The sequence below is a fragment of the Canis aureus genome, chromosome 15, assembly GCF_053574225.1.
Source record: "Canis aureus isolate CA01 chromosome 15, VMU_Caureus_v.1.0, whole genome shotgun sequence".
Classification (NCBI taxonomy): domain Eukaryota; kingdom Metazoa; phylum Chordata; class Mammalia; order Carnivora; family Canidae; genus Canis; species Canis aureus.
This window is the reverse complement of record NC_135625.1, coordinates 14,271,331-14,287,709: the sequence shown is the minus strand read 5'-3', so window position 1 is coordinate 14,287,709 and position 16,379 is coordinate 14,271,331. Positions and strand designations below refer to the sequence as shown.

The 16,379-nt window shown below is 34.0% G+C and overlaps 1 pseudogene; it reads right to left on the bottom strand.

The window, feature by feature from the left end:
* Positions 1–15,432: 15,432 nt before the first annotated feature.
* Positions 15,433–15,685, bottom strand: LOC144283943 (small nuclear ribonucleoprotein F pseudogene; annotated as a pseudogene).
* Positions 15,686–16,379: the final 694 nt, after the last annotated feature.

Below are 16,379 nucleotides of genomic sequence, written 5' to 3'. Positions count from 1 at the left end.
AAAAAAAAAAAAAAAACGACTATGAAGTAAGGGCAGACACTAAATTCGGGTTTTTTCCTGAGTTGGTGATATTTAATGGGCACGAGCTTTACTTGGTGAGAGCTAGTTCATTTTCTAACTCAGAAAATCCTAGGATTTCTGGGATCTGTCTATTGACTTCATATTATTCTTAGAGTGCCAGTCAGTTCTCTGCTAGTACATTTCTCTTTCTATTCCTTTAAAAAGTAACAGATACCATACACACAACTACCAGTATTAATATTTTGCCTCAACTCTCTTGTGTACAAGTACAGGTTATCACTACTAGATTACCATAGGTATAAATTGGACTAAATATTCATACTCTGTGTTGCTCTATTTACATCCTCTTATAAGGGTTGTATTACTTCCCTCTGCTTGGTCCCAAAGCCAATGGCACATAGTTTGTGGTAAAAGAGTAACATCCCAACTCTTGTAACAAATATCTCTATTTATTTTTTTTGGGGGGGGGGCTAAAAATTAAATTCATCACATTATAAAGGCCTTTATTTTTTTGTTTATGACTAAGTAGGTCTCAGTGTTCATCTAAGGTCTGGAGGATACTGATGGAATTCAGTATCCTTATATCCAAACTGCAGGTCTGGTCAAGTCCATTGCACTTGTATCTGTTTTTCTGAAACAGCTACTCAAGGTATGTTCTCCTGTGGTAGATATCAAGAAGACAAAGTAAACTATATAACCACATTTACATCTTAGCAGAATTACATAAATTATGTGAGACATTATTAACCACTGTAAATCACACCAAGGCGCTAACATCATTGCGGCAGGAAAATATGTTCTCTTCACACTTGAGGGTACTTCAAAATTACAAGTCAAAAATATAAATATAGGGGTGCCTGGGTGATGCAGTTGGCTGGGTGTCTGACTCTTGGTTTCAGCTCAGTGTGTGATCTCAGGGTTGTGAGATTGAGCCCCAAGTTGGCTCCATGGAGTCTGCTTGGGATTCCCTCTCCTGCTCCCTCTGGCAATCATCTCCTAACTTACTGGTCCTTCTTTTTTCTTTCCCCTTGGGCCTCTATCTACATGTGTGTAAGTCTGTTTCACTTTGTTCCACACAGTTCTATTATTTTTTCCTTTCTTATCCTTTTATAAGCTTGGTGATTCAGTTCAGATTTTTTACTAATGATTTGCTTTCTAGTCCACTAATCCTGTCTTCTGCATTTCTTATACACTACTAAACTCAAAGTGTGAATAAATTTAAGTAGTATATTTTGCCATTCTAGAATCCCAATGTTAATCTGTATTCCAGATGGCCAGTCTCAGGAGAATATATGGTGCATATGATAAATGGACATGTTTTAAGCAGTGATTTAGTAAATTTAAACCAATGGTTTTATTTACACAGACTATAATTATATATACTATGGCAATAGCTTAAATAAGACCATCATAAATCAAATCACATAAATTCAATACATAACATATATGTTAGGGTAAAAGAATAAACTTACATCCTAGAATTTACAAGACACAATATAATCATATTCATGACAAATTGAGGGGACAATATTCAAAAAGCATAAAATAAAGTAGAAAAGCATTTGATAATATTTTGAAAACTAGAGGAATTCCAATAATAAAATGTGAGCTAATGGGAGGATAAGATTCATGCAGGAGGCCTGAAAGATTTCATAAAACAAAAGGATTTTTCCTGACACGGTGATATGGCCACTCTTCATTAACTGAGTAAATGAAATTTAAAGGATAAAAAATATATTAAAATAACTTATTTGTTTATTTTAATTCACTTAATTTTTTTTTTTTTTTTTTTAGTTTTTATTTATTTATGATAGTCACAGAGAGAGAGAGAGAGAGAGGCAGAGACACAGGCAGAGGGAAAAGCAGGCTCCATGCACCGGGAGCCCAATGTGGGATTCGATCCTGGGTCTCCAGGATCGTGCCCTGGGCCAAAGGCAGGCACCAAACCGCTGCGCCACCCAGGGATCCCTCACTTAATATTTAAATGTCAAACCTATTTATACAATTTTAGTGTATTGTTCATTAATGATGCTGACATAACCGTTTAAACTCTTTCATACTTTACAGAATTAAGTAACGTTAGCTTTTTAAACCTGTTTTATTTTTACATGCTAACAACAAAACTGTTTACTTTCACAAATCTCAGCTTAGTGGGCAGTATCAATACATCTGATTTTGAAATGAATAAGCTAAATCCATTTATATTTTAGTTATAGAAAAATGTATAAATGTGCTTGAAGATACAAGTTTGCTTTTTTTTTTTTTTTTTCAAGATTTATTTATGTTTGGGAGAGAGAACATAAGCAGGGGGAGAGGCAGATGGAGAGGGAAAGAAAGAATCTCCAAGCTGATGCTGGGCTATCTCCCAGAATCTTTGACCTGGGCCAAACCAAGGGTTGGATGCCTAACTGATTGAGCCACCCAGGCGCCACCTCCCCCTTCAAGTTTGCTTTTGAAAAGAGCAGTAAATATGAAATAAGCAGTGTCTGGGCACAATTCCTTATTCTAGATTTGTCCTGGATTAATTGTAATATAATAATATTTAAAAAACAAGAAAATAGTGCTTAGCTATAAATTTACAAACTTTCCTTCTCTCTTCTACTGCTACCCCACTTTTTAAAGACACCAAATGTTAAAACTCATGCAAAAAGATGGTGAAAATGTATCAGTGGAGACCACTTTCGACCAGGGACAGTGTTTAAAAGAAAAATTAAAAGCCATCTGTTTGTCAACCATCTATGTATTTACATATCTCCTTATCCATCTGTGTTCCATAAAATTTGGGTCACAAATGTTTCTTATAGTACCCAAATTATTGTAAGTTTTATAAAATGTTTTTTGCTTTAGTGTAGAAATCTTTATGTGTTATATTCAACCATGAAATAATTCTGAGAACAGACCACATTAGCACCAAAGTTCACTCTTCTTTCTACAAGATTACAACTCGCAGAAAAAGTGAAGAGTATCATGTTGTACCTGAAAATCATTCCTTTCATTTGGGTTCTCATTCTGTGGATAACTAGGCCCACATACTGAATTTTGAAATGTGACAAAATGTGCTAGGGTCAAATCTTTTAGCAAATATTTTAGGTATATGTTATATAAATATAACTGCAATATATCCTAAAGCAAGTTATTCCAAGTTACAAATAATCCTTGGAAATGCATTTACATTATTACTTGAAATGTGAACTTGTAAAATTTGTCAAAGGCATAATAAAATAATAGTCGGAATATTTAAAAAGTCATTGTTAAGTGTTATCCCATTAATCTTAAAGGACTGTGGCAGGTATTTGGCAAACCTTAAGTAAAAATGTGTTAGTCCAAAGCATGTTGTTTAGAATAAGAACTTTTTAAAAATGGTGCAAATACATGGGAAATGACTTTCAGATTCCCATTATTATTACCTTGTTTCATGACTTACAAATTATTACACATTAATTGGACATTTATTTGGTAGGAATAACTAGAATATACATACAGGTTAATTATGGAGATTTAAAATTTTAATTTATGAGGTAAATGGAAGAAATAATATGCTAGTAACAGTTTAACAGGGATTAAAGTCTGACTTGGTGAAATCAGTGTACATAAAAAGTGGCATGTGTATGCACAATGACAAATACTTAGAAATAAAACTAATAAAATATAATTTATGAAATAATATAAAGAGATTAGGAATATATTTAACAAATATATGTAAAAACCTTTCCAACAGAAATATAAAACTGCACTGACAAACATTAAATGTCCCTTACATATAGTGAAGATAGAACACTTTGTGAAAGATTCAATATAGAAAAAATTAAAAATTTTCCCCAATTTAAGTATTCTATGCAACCACATAGATATTCTTTTATCATTTATTTTTTGGTTTAATTTTATTTTATAAATTGAAAAAAGTATTTCTAAATACTACAGAATATCCCAAAATATATAAAGCAGCCTTTGAAGATTTTTTTTTCCTTACCAGGTATCCAGAAAGCTTTATTAATTGAAAGCTTTATTAATTAAGAAATTAGGAAATAAGTAGAAAAACCAATGGAATAGAATAAAAAGCCCAGAGTCACACATATGAAAACTTTTTCTTTTTTAAGATTTTATTTATTTATTTATAAGAGACACACAGAGAGAGGCAGAGACACAGGCAGAGAGAGAAGCAGGCTCCATGTGGGGAGCCTGATGTGGGGACTTCTCAGGATCCTGAGATCACAACCTGAGCTAAAGGCAGACACTCAACTACTAAGCCACCCAGATTCACAGGAAACTTTTTATGTGATAGAAGTAGTATTGTAGAAAAGCAATAGTATTTACAATTAATTTTAAACAAATTAATTTTAAACAATTAATTTTAAACAGATTTTAAACAAGAATAGTACTTATAATTAATTTTAAACAAATTGTGAGCCTGGGGTAAGAAAGACTGTTAAATATACAAACAATGTTATCAAAAAGGGGAAAATTCTGACAAATTCTACATTTAAATTGAGAGCTCTGTTCTTCAGAAAATACTGTAACAATAAAATAGGCTAAAAAAATGGAAGAGAATATTTTCAATACCCCAAAACTCTGTATGTATTATTTCAAATAAGAAACAATAAGAAAATAATTAGGGACATCTGGGTGGCTCAGTGGTTGAGCATCTGCCTTTGCTTCAGAGTGTGATCCCGGGATCCAGTCCTGAATTGGGCTCCTTGTGTGGAGCCTGCTTCTCCCTCTATGTCTCTGCCTCTCTCTCTGCGTCTCTGATGAATAAATAAAGTAAAATATTTTAAAACAAAACAATTAGTTGAATAATGATGAAAAATTAGAATTATACATGGTGAAAAATTAGAACTATACAAAGTGGAAGTCCAAAAGACCAAGACACAACACATGATTAAATATTCAACCTCATTTGTAATTAGAAAAATACAAATGAAAACCTCAATTTTTTTGTGTGTGTTAAGGTCTTTATTATTTATTTTTTTCATCATGTAAGTGCAGCCCACAATTCCCATCACCTATTTGACCCATCCATGTACCCCCTCCTCTCCTCTGGTAACCATCAATTTATTCTCTGTAAATAAGAGTCTGTTTCTTGGTTTGTGTCCCCCCTGCCCCCCTTCTTTGGTGTTTGTTTTGTGAAATCAGAGTATTTGTCTTTCTCTGACTGGCTTATTTTGGTTAGCATTATACTTTCTAGCTCCATCCATGTTGTTGCAAATGGCAAAATTCCATTCTTTTTGGTGGCTAAATAGTATTTCATTATATATATGTGTGTGTGTGTGTGTACACACACACACACACACACACACATATATATATATAAATGCCACTCTTTTTTTTTTTTTTAAAAGCACATTTTTTTTTAATTTATTATAGTCACAGAGAGAGAGAGAGAGCGAGAGAGAGGCAGAGACACAGGCAGAGGGAGAAGCAGGCTCCATGCACCGGGAGCCCGACGTGGGATTCGATCCCGGGTCTCCAGGATCGCGCCCTGGGCCAAAGGCAGGCGCTAAATCGCTGCGCCACCCAGGGATCCCTAAATGCCACTCTTCTTTATCTGTTCATCTGTCAATGAGCACTTGGGCTGCCTCCATAGTTTGGCTATTGTAATAATGCTGCAATAAACAAAGGGGTACAAATATCCCTTTGAGTTAGTGAAAAGCCTCAAATTTTTATTTTACATTCAAATGATGTCAGAAGTTTAAAAGTTTGGTATTAAGCGTTAGAAGCTATGGCATGTTAGAAGTACACATTGCTGGCAAGTCAAAATAGCTTCAAGATTTAAGAAACACAACAAATAAAGGTGGGGCCGGGGAAAGGAGGGAAACCATAAAACAGACTCTTAACTATAGAGAATAGACTGAGGCTTGCTGGAGGGGAGGTGGGTGGGGGATGGTTAAATGGGCGATGGGAATTAAGGACAGCACTTGTGTGAGTGCTGGGTGTTGTATGTAAGTGATGAATTACTAAATTCTATACCTGAAACTAATATTACACTGTATGTTAAATAACTGGAATTTAAATAAAAATGTGAAACTAAAAAAAAAAAAAAAACTTCAAGAAGTTGGGAAAAATGGAATATTGCTTAGTGAAATTATGTGTGAATCTTATGGTGTAAGATTGCTAGGCATATACCACCAGTTTATTCCTTACATAACTAATAGTAAAGCCAGCAATGTTTATAAAATGTTAGAATGGGTAAATAACTGGTACTATACATGTACAGAGAAGGAGGTGATGGTAAATATTAATTTGATGTGAATATCAGTTTGTATGAGACCAGGAGTGTTAAGTAATAAAAGTTATTTATGAAATAGAAGATAAGACCTACTGGAGAGCTCCCGTAAGGCCAAATTTAGTTGTAATATGACTTTGTTTTAGAGGTAACTTTGTCACAATCATTTGAGGAGCTTCCTCAAACTACATGACTTCCCTGGTCCACAGAGTCCTCTGCATAGACTATGCCAACATGTGGGCGTGACTACTCTGAACTTCCTCTGACCACTCCCTCTCCCTGATGTATACACAGGGTCAACGAGTGGTGTCAGAGCTGTGCTTCTTGTTCTACATGCATCTGTGACCTAATTTCGTAAATGACTGATAGAACCAAATCTATTCAATTCCTCAATAAGGATGACACCTAGGATGTAGGCTTTCAAGCAACATTACATCTCTAGCTATGCTCCACACAAGTAATCTGATGTTCTTTTTTTATTTATTTATTTTTTGTAATCTGATGTTCTAATGTAGATGCATTTCATAATCAAATTTTTTTTTTAAATTTTTTTTATTTATTATTTATGATAGTCACAGAGAGAGAGAGAGAGAGGCAGAGACACAGGCAGAGGGAGAAGCAGGCTCCATGCACCGGGAGCCCGACGTGGGATTCGATCCTGGGTCTCCAGGATCGCACCCTGGGCCAAAGGCAGGCGCCAAACCGCTGCGCCACCCAGGGATCCCTCATAATCAAATTATATATATATTTCATAATTCTCAAAAGTGATAAAATTCTGTTACTCAGTAAGTCTTCAGAGCCTGTGAAGCATCACTTTTCTAGGTGCTATGGATTTAACTGTAAATAGTATTGAGTTTGTGGTTTTATGATACTTTTGTTATTTGATAAGATGCCCATCTAATTTAACAATATGCACACAAAGTACATTATCCAAAGACATCCAATAATGCATTTTGGTCTGTGCACCACAAGCAGCTATTGTCAAACATTACAGGCAAATCCACTGTGCAATGTATATAGGCTGTGTGCATTTTTGTTTTTTTATATATCCTGATTTATTCCCTAAAATATTTACATCCAATTTTTGTACAACATGAATAAAATGATTATGTGACAAAGCTAAAGATTAGGAAATAGCATACAACAAGAATTCCATTTGCTTTAGCTAAGACCCGGAGCTTGTCTTTAGCTCTAATTTTTCTTCCATCCAAGCCAAATAGGAAAATTTGATCAGATACATATAACATCAATGCAGAGTAAAAGTACTTTTGATAGAACAACATAGAAAACAGGAAGCATTTTTCTGCCAGAATGTTTTTTGAAGATGGAATCCAAGAGCATTTTCATCAGGGTGTTGTAATTTAATTTTGACACAGATGGGTGATTACTGGGAAAACTCAGAGCCTGCGGAGCCTCTCCAGGCTTTAGTCTTTTCCTAGAATCCACTGAGAAAGTGAAAAGCATGAGTCAAGTCAGATGGTAAGAATCCTAAGTTTCTTTGAGAAGATGGAAACTTTTTCAGATTTTTTTTTCCTGTTTCTGTCATTCTAGGTGATGACTGGGCAAGCGAGGCAGTCATCTTGTGCATTTATAGACACAGTCCCATCCAGTCCTGCAATTGTTGACCAATGACCAGGGCACTCACAATTGTAAAGAATGGTATTGTCACACTAGAATTTTTTTTAAGCCATTCACTCTTATATGTAGTAAGCAAACTTTCAAGGCACACAATTTTAGGTGGTATAACTTACCCTACCCTCCCACTCCCCAAAAAAGGGACCATAGATGTCCTTTTCAGGTACTTAAGATCAATTAGACAGAGAAAACAGTATATAAAACATCACAGCATATTATGTTTTATAGTTACATATTTTATATGTTTGTACTTGTAAAATGTTCTTCGAACAGCCTAAAACTCATTAAAATTCATTGTTACTAAAGATACATTTCCCAAGCATGCCATAAGCAATATCTGAAAAAATAACTACTGCACTATTACATTTAAAAATGTAACTGAATTCTCTGAAGAAGGCATATATTTTAAAATTGAAAGCAATTTCTAATGAACCTATGGGAATTATTTTCTTTTACGATTTTATTTGAGCGATAGAGTGAGCAAGAGACTGAGAGAGAGCACAAGTGGGAGAAGGGGGCAGAAGGAGAGGGAGAAGCAGATTCCCCTCTGAGCATGGAGCCCAACACAGGGCTTGATCCCAGGATCTGGAGATCATGACCTGAGCTGAAGGCAGATGCTTAACTGACGGAGCCACCCAGGTGCCTTGAATCCGTGGGAATTGAATATCAACTTACATGTAGGCAAAATACAGATATGAATTGTTTCAGTATATTTTCTAAAGACATTTAAAGACATTTAAGAGTTAGGTTATTAAGACACATCCTTAGCTATATGCCATTAAAATTTGACATAAAATAGATTTTAAATATTAGCTTAATTATGTTCAATTTACAAAGACCTTACTGAGCTTGTACAGATATATTTATGTATAGAGATATTTACGACTATAAGTAATTCTTAAGTCTACCTATAATATAAATATATTTTATTACAGTGTAAATATAGTAGTTTTATTAGACATTTCTATAGAACATTTCTTCCCCCAATGTATATACAATACACTTTATATATAGTATATTTATATATACTTATAAAGTATATATTATTTATATATATATATACATGCAGGACACAATAATATATGCAGCATCCTCATCTCAATGCAGATAAAGAAGAGCATGCTCTTGTCCTTGATTTAATATTCACAGAAAATCAACCAACTTAAAGGGTAATACGAAAATATTTGTGTCAGCGTTTTCAATGTAATCATGGATTTCAATACAGCAGTGTACAATTTAATGAGAATCCCTTCAAAATAAATCATAGCTGTAGTGTACTGTAGGGGAAGTATATAGCTCATCATTGAAAAGTTCCAAAGAGGGAAAGTCATTTTTGATAAACAATATAGATAGACCTTCACAAAAGAATGAAATGTGAACACGGTCAGCTTGGCTGCCCCTTCATGCATTTCTAATTATTCGCATTACAAAGTTAATATTGTCTGCTTTAGAAACAAGATTAAGACCAGAAATCTATTGCCACGAAGACACAGCACCCTTTGATCCGCTACTCAGTTCAAAGATATTGCTGTAAACAATCGTCAGTGTTTCCGAGGCTATTTGTTTATGTATATGTAGGTATTTTTTGCTTGAACATAATTTTATATTTATGAAGTAAGTCAATTCTCTGTAAACAAATGTGAATAGAGAACAAATACTGCTAGCGTTGAGTGAGAGTGGATTTTTGTTTTGATCACCTAAATTCTTTCTCAGCTTATTTGCCTTTTGAGGACTACTGCTTTCTTTATGAATTATAATCCATGCCACAGTTAGTGAAATTTGATTTCTTTTCTGTGTCAAAGGAAATTTTTTGTTCTGTGGAGAAGTATACAAAGACCCAAAGTTATCCTCCATAAGTTTAATTTTGGCATTTCTTAATATTATTATGATTGATCGATTTCTAGGTTCCTCTTAAATTATCTAAGATGTATTTTAAATTGTTAATCAATACATCTGAGTTGCTCTTCAATTTGTAACAAAATTTGACAAAGCCATTTACTAGAGGCATGTAATGGAGCAAGACAGGAAAGGAATACCATTAAATCTTAAAATACCTTAGTAGCCTGCTTGTTTCACACACAGGTGAGAAGGCACTACAAAGTACACTAGGTTCGCAAGGGGTCTACTCCGTTATTTCTCTAACTTTTCCCGAATCCTGATTTTTTTTCCAAATTTTTTCCCAAAGCTCTCACATTTAAACTCATAGCTGTAATATGCTTCGCTATATTGAGCATTCAGATTCTATACTGAAAGTTTTATAATTTCTCTCAAAATAGACATCAAATTTGCATGGAATAATTCTTCCATACATGCTAAAATATATATGCATATATCATAATAAAAGAAGCGAGGATGTCCTAGATACTTGATATATAAAAAAATATGCGATGCAAATAGAATATTTATATAGCGTAGCAGTGCGCACAATAAACCGGTAAGGTGCTACCTCCTAACTCCATGCTTCACTGATCTGAATTTTAACTGAGAATTTTTAGTGTTCAGCTTAAATATTATCTTTTAATGAGACTTTTAGAAATGATTTGCATAATCCTCAAGCAAAACATGCTGGATATTCAAAAGAGCCATCAGTATTCTCTTTCAATGTTCACATTAATGCAACTTCAAAAAGACTGTTTATGACAACCAGACAAGAAAATAGAAATAGTGGTTAATCACTGTGTAATTACAAAATGTCCCTCATTATAATCCGAGCAATGTTTTACTCCAGACCTATACACCTATTGGCTTGCAGGTGTCTTCTATAATTAATTTATTTTGCTATCTCTTTTTAATGCCTGTAAAATATAGAACAAATAGCAAGATGGTCTAAAATGCAAGTGAAACTTGTGGCAACTGAGCTGTTATCTGCTTTGGTTGTTTTCTTAGGAAATATTAAATACATGAAGTGTGTCCTACCATATCTTCATAGTTCTTAACTACTGGAGTTAGAATATTTAAAAGTCACAATTCAAAATCCTAAAAGATTTTTTTTTAGCTTTCCTTAATCTACCTTCAGTATTATTTTTTTCCGTGATTCTTTGTGTTAACTTGCAAATGAAATAGGTGAAAATAATCAGTGAAAAGAATTTGTTAAAGCTAATACATATATTAAAGATATCTAGAATTAGAAAAAATGTAATCACACTTTATTTTATTTGAATTGTTAGATACTTAAATGCTGCAATATTCTGAGATTAGTTGCACATTTTTTAAATCCTGACATTTCTGTTTTACATCTCAAGCATATTTTTCTAGTTCCATTTCATGGGTCTGATGGAGGATTAGCAAACTATTTACATTAATATTTGCACTGAAAACTAAAAAAAAAATTTTGCTTTTGAAAATCTGCACGTACCTGTATATATGAACTAAGGATTTATAAAATGGTCAATTATGAAAAAGTAACCATAGAGGGAGGGTTCAGAAACACAAAGTAGATATGCTATGTGTTTGGAAATCCTGTGGACCCAATCTTCACATATTTTTATAAAAAGTGCAGGTTAAATTTAATAAGTTTTGAAGCATAATCAGCAGGAGTATTACTCAAGTTCTACCACTTGATGGTTGTGCAAAGTTGAGCAAATTAAGTCCTTTGTATATTTTCTCTAATGTGAAATGGGAATAGTAATGCCTCTACCTAAGTGGACAATATAAGAAATTATTTAATCAGAGCATGCTGCCCATAAAACACTCTTTAAGCAATATGTTATTTTATGTAATTTTATTAGTAGTAAGTGTTAAATTATTTTTTAAAAATGTATTGCTTTTAATAGAATGGAATTAGCTGTGGTCTTTAGTGCGCCTACTTGTTAGCAGTGTGACTTGGAAATTAACTTGAGCTCTCTGAGCCTTGCTTGCTCAGCTGAAAAACAACAACAAAAAGATAATACATTTGACGGGTATGAGGTTATTTGGCCCGAATGGTTTGTGAACTGTACATTGGTGAGAAATTTGCAAGTTATATTTCAGTTAATACATCTTAGTTGATATTAGCATTTGTCTTAGTAAAGAAGATCTTCTGATTTCCAAACGTTCCTTGCTTATGAACTTCATGGCTACTTCCTTGCTTTTTAAAAACAGCATAGGGATGCCTGGGTGGCTCCGTTGGTTTAGTGGCTGACTCTTGATTTCGACTCCAGTCATGATCTCAGGGTCATGAGATTCAGCCCCTTGTCAGCTCTGGGTGCTTATCATGGAGTCTGCTTAAAAATCTCCTCTCTCTCTCTGCCCCTCCCCCTGCTTATGCTCTTGCTCTCTCACTCTCTCTTGAATAAATAAATTAAAAAAATGAAAACATGGCAGATACTGAATGTGGGAAAATAAGAGAAAGAATGAAGGACAACTTTTATTCTAGGGCTTTTGCAATGATTATTGTTGGCCTTTGTGAATATCCAGGTGTTTTCCCTATTCCTATCCATCGACCTGTGTATCTGTGTATCTATTTTCCCATCATCTTTACCATCTTTCATCCATTTTTCCTCTGTACTTGCTCTCTTCTTTATTCCTTACCCATTCCCCTCCCCCCTCATTAAAAAAATGGGTGAATGTGCAAAGAGTAGGATTAATTATATTTATGACTTCATAAGGCCTTGTAACATCTAATGCATCGTTCTGGTTTATTTTGGTTTACTTCAGTATTTTATTCTTCATTCAATATGGAGCAGTTTTACCAGTTAGTATATTCTAAATTCCCATATGTTGTAGAGCAAAGTCAGCAAGCAAGTATGATAAATTTAAAAATCTATTTTAGCTCAATTATTCCTAGACTGTTGTTAAAAACATAAATCCTAAAGGAAATCACCATAAATCGCTTTTGCAAAAATGCTCTTGCCACCTCCTTGAACAAAATTCCCAGACATCAGTCTATAAAAATAAATACACATACATTCACTTAATGTTCATTATTCATGGATTTCCTAATTTGTCATTTGTAAACCCAAAGATCAGTAGTTGCTGTATTTTGTGATTATTCGTGGACATGGGCAGAATGTAAAAGATGTGAGTCACTCAGTGAACATGTTCCCACTGAGGTTGAACAAAGGTGATGCTCTGCTTCTTGTTTTAGCCCTCATTCTGTAGACCGATGTCTTTTTGGCAGTGTATCTAGTGTCATGCTTTTACATGTTCATACTTTTTGTTAGTGATTTTGCTGTTTAAAGGGTCCCCCAAGCTTAGCGCTGAAGTTCTGTCCAGTGTTTTTAAGAGCAAGGAGGACATGATGTGCCTTATGGAGAAAATAAGTCATACACTGATAATAATGTATAGTATATACATGATATTTCTTAAATGTATTTTATTTGTATGTAAAGGATACCCCATTACAAAACAATCCTAAGTTCCCTTAAACACTATTGTCATCGTTTAATACACAATACATATAAAACACATAATTATTAATTATAAATTACATATATAAATTATACATGTTAATAGGGTACATATATAAATATACACATATATAAATACATGTATATTTTGCGTGTTACATATATGAATTATATGTGTTGTTAATAGGATACATAACTTTATTAGTATTAGTAATATGTTAAACTATAAAGCTTTAATTATAAATAAAACTTTTTGCATTTTTCTACAGTGGATTTAGCTGTGGTCTACAGTTCTCCCACTTACTTGCTTTGTGACCCTTAAAAATCAACTGACCCCATCTGAGAGTTGATTTTTCAGCTGCAAAATAATGGACTTTAACTAAGGCATAAGTCATAGTGCTATTGGCCACAGTTCAATGTTAATAAATGAATAATATATTACATCCAGGAAAAGGGAGAGGAAATTTGCTGACCTGTATGCAAGGCCTCTCTGGAAATTGCTGAAATAACCTCTCTAGTGTGTAATGAAAGTATGGAAAAAGACTAAAGTTGTGGATTCATGAGATAACCGATAAAGTATAGTGGACAGCATTGTTGTGAGGCTGAAAACAAAACAATTTATGGTCACATTACCCAGGGTCAGGAATAGGTTAAACACTTCCCAGCTGATGTTGGCTGCTTTGCGTGTTTCAAAAAGTGATATGGCTTGAACAGCCTCAAGCTTGAAGGTGAGGTCAGTTCTGCAGATCAGAAGGTGGCAGGGGAAAAAAAAAAAAAAACTAACAACAACCACCACCTGATGAGTATTATACAGAAACAGGATTACATGGAAGAGCAGGTTTTCAGCGCTGAGCCTGGCTCATTTCACAAGGATGGTGGCAAACAAAGTGTATAGTAAAAATGGCTTCCCAAATCCCTGGCTTAATTATCCAAAGACAGAGCAATTAATCAATTTTAAGAAATTTTAAATAAAGTATCTTAAAACAGGGACACATAAGATTTTATGTGAATGAGTTGATGGAAATTGTTGTTGCCAGATGTTTGCCAGCAAACTGACCTTGTATTTACCTAGAAGCAATGGTTCTGTATTGCAAATTCAGTGTTCACAGCAACTTTATAGAACATAACTACCATGAAAAATGAGAATCCATCATGTATCCAGCCATGTGTAGTCACATATATATTATTAAAAGAAAAAGAAATGTGAACAGAACTAATTTAATCATGTTACAAAAGTTGCAAAAGTAAATGACTTTAATTATTAACTTTTAAGTCACTTGTATGTGAAATGATTTCCAATTATTTGCTTTCACGGAAGTTGAAAGGATTAAATCAAGTTGGTAGCTTGATACATCATTAAAAATACTTCAGATTACTGTTTGCCTGTTTTCATGTGGCTTGTTCAAATAATTGCTGGCAATTCTCCAAAGGTATTGTTAAATAAAGGTTGCTTTGTGTTTTTTTTTTTTTCTAACTGCATAAAAGTGAATATTAAATAAATAACATTATGTTAACGGATACATTTAGAAAAAGTGATAAAACAATGTCAGTTGAAAATGAAATGATTACAAAAATGAAACTTCTGAGATATAAACATACTTTCAAATATTTAAACTTCGTATAAAAACATTTAATACAAACAAAATGCATAGATGAGTTTTTTTTTTTTAATTTAAGTAGGCACAGGAAAAAAAAAAGTGATAAAAGAAGTCTTACTTCATTTATCTCCACATAGTGATCCAATTCCCACAGTCCCTTGTTTTTCTCCACTGATTATCTAACAACTTTATAATTTATAACATTTAAGATTTATAAATGTGTAATTATAAGATATAAAATTTATAATGGATATAAAACGGGTATGTCCATTTCTGACCACTCTTATTGTTTATAATCTTGTATTGGTCAAATAAATATTTTAAAGCCATATGGCCCTGTACGACATATATATTAGAGGGAATCTTCTCATTTCACCTTCTTTTATAAAGTTGACTTAGTTATTGGCATTTTTCTATAAAAAATCAGAACATTTTCACATCACTCAAAAAGCTTAGCGTATAACTAGGTTGTAAATAAATACATACTCATAAACAGCAAAATTTATCCCTTTATTTAAAACTTATTTCATCTCTTCGATATTTTTTGAAAAAAATTTGTCTAGAATTATATATATTTACATAAATTTATCTAGAATTATACATATATATAAAATCCACACAAAAGATGCTAGTTTCTCATTTCCCCATCTTCTTCTTCTTCAGTACCCCTGATATAAAGGACATTATTACGCCTTACTAAAACTCCACTCAAATGTCCAGACAGTGCTCCATCTGTGTATCCATATATGCTTGCAAGCTGTGTGTTCCTATAGCTACCTGAGGTTCCCAGGTGGCCTGTGGACTCCATTCCCCACTTAAATGTCCACGCTACTTCCTGTTAACTGATAGAGGAAAGGTTTGGGATTGAGGGGCCAACCCATCTCAGTTACAAGCAAATGTTGCAGGCCACTCACCGCCCACCCAGGTGTCATCTGTCCCCCATGACTGGAGTCTTTAATTTTCTGAATTGTTTTCTCTGTCAGACTCACACATGTTTTGTGTGGTTAGCCCCTAGACCCTTTAGAGTGGTTAATATTAATACAAATGACTTTTGAAATTTTTTTCTAATAAAGCTTCCTAACGCGTTGCTGTGGAATAAGGGAATGATGTGATCCATCGGTACATAATCCTGCAGTCTTACTGCAGTGCCTAATCTGTTTGGCCAGAATCAGTGGTTTTGGTTTTAAACAGAAAACCAAATTTACAAGATACAATTGCCTAGCACCAGATCAGCTCTGAAGAAGGTAAGGAGTCAGGCAACATAGCATGCATGGTCCCGTTCTGGACGGCTAATGACTCCCAGACGCATTAATCAGCATCCCTACCCTGCGTATAAGAGGTAAGGCTCTATGGTTCAGAGAGTCTTAATTAAAGCAAGCCATCAGACCTGGGAAACCTTCAGCTGCATCTCATTAATTTCAGGTTACACAATCTCAACTGTGAGTTCCAGATGTTCAATTTGTTAAGAGTAAATTTAGCCAGCCTCATGTAAGTGGGGCCTAGCATCCATGCCCTGGGTTAGTGTAACGAGGACTATTTGACGAGGGTCCAGATTCGCAGGCATCCTTAGGCCTA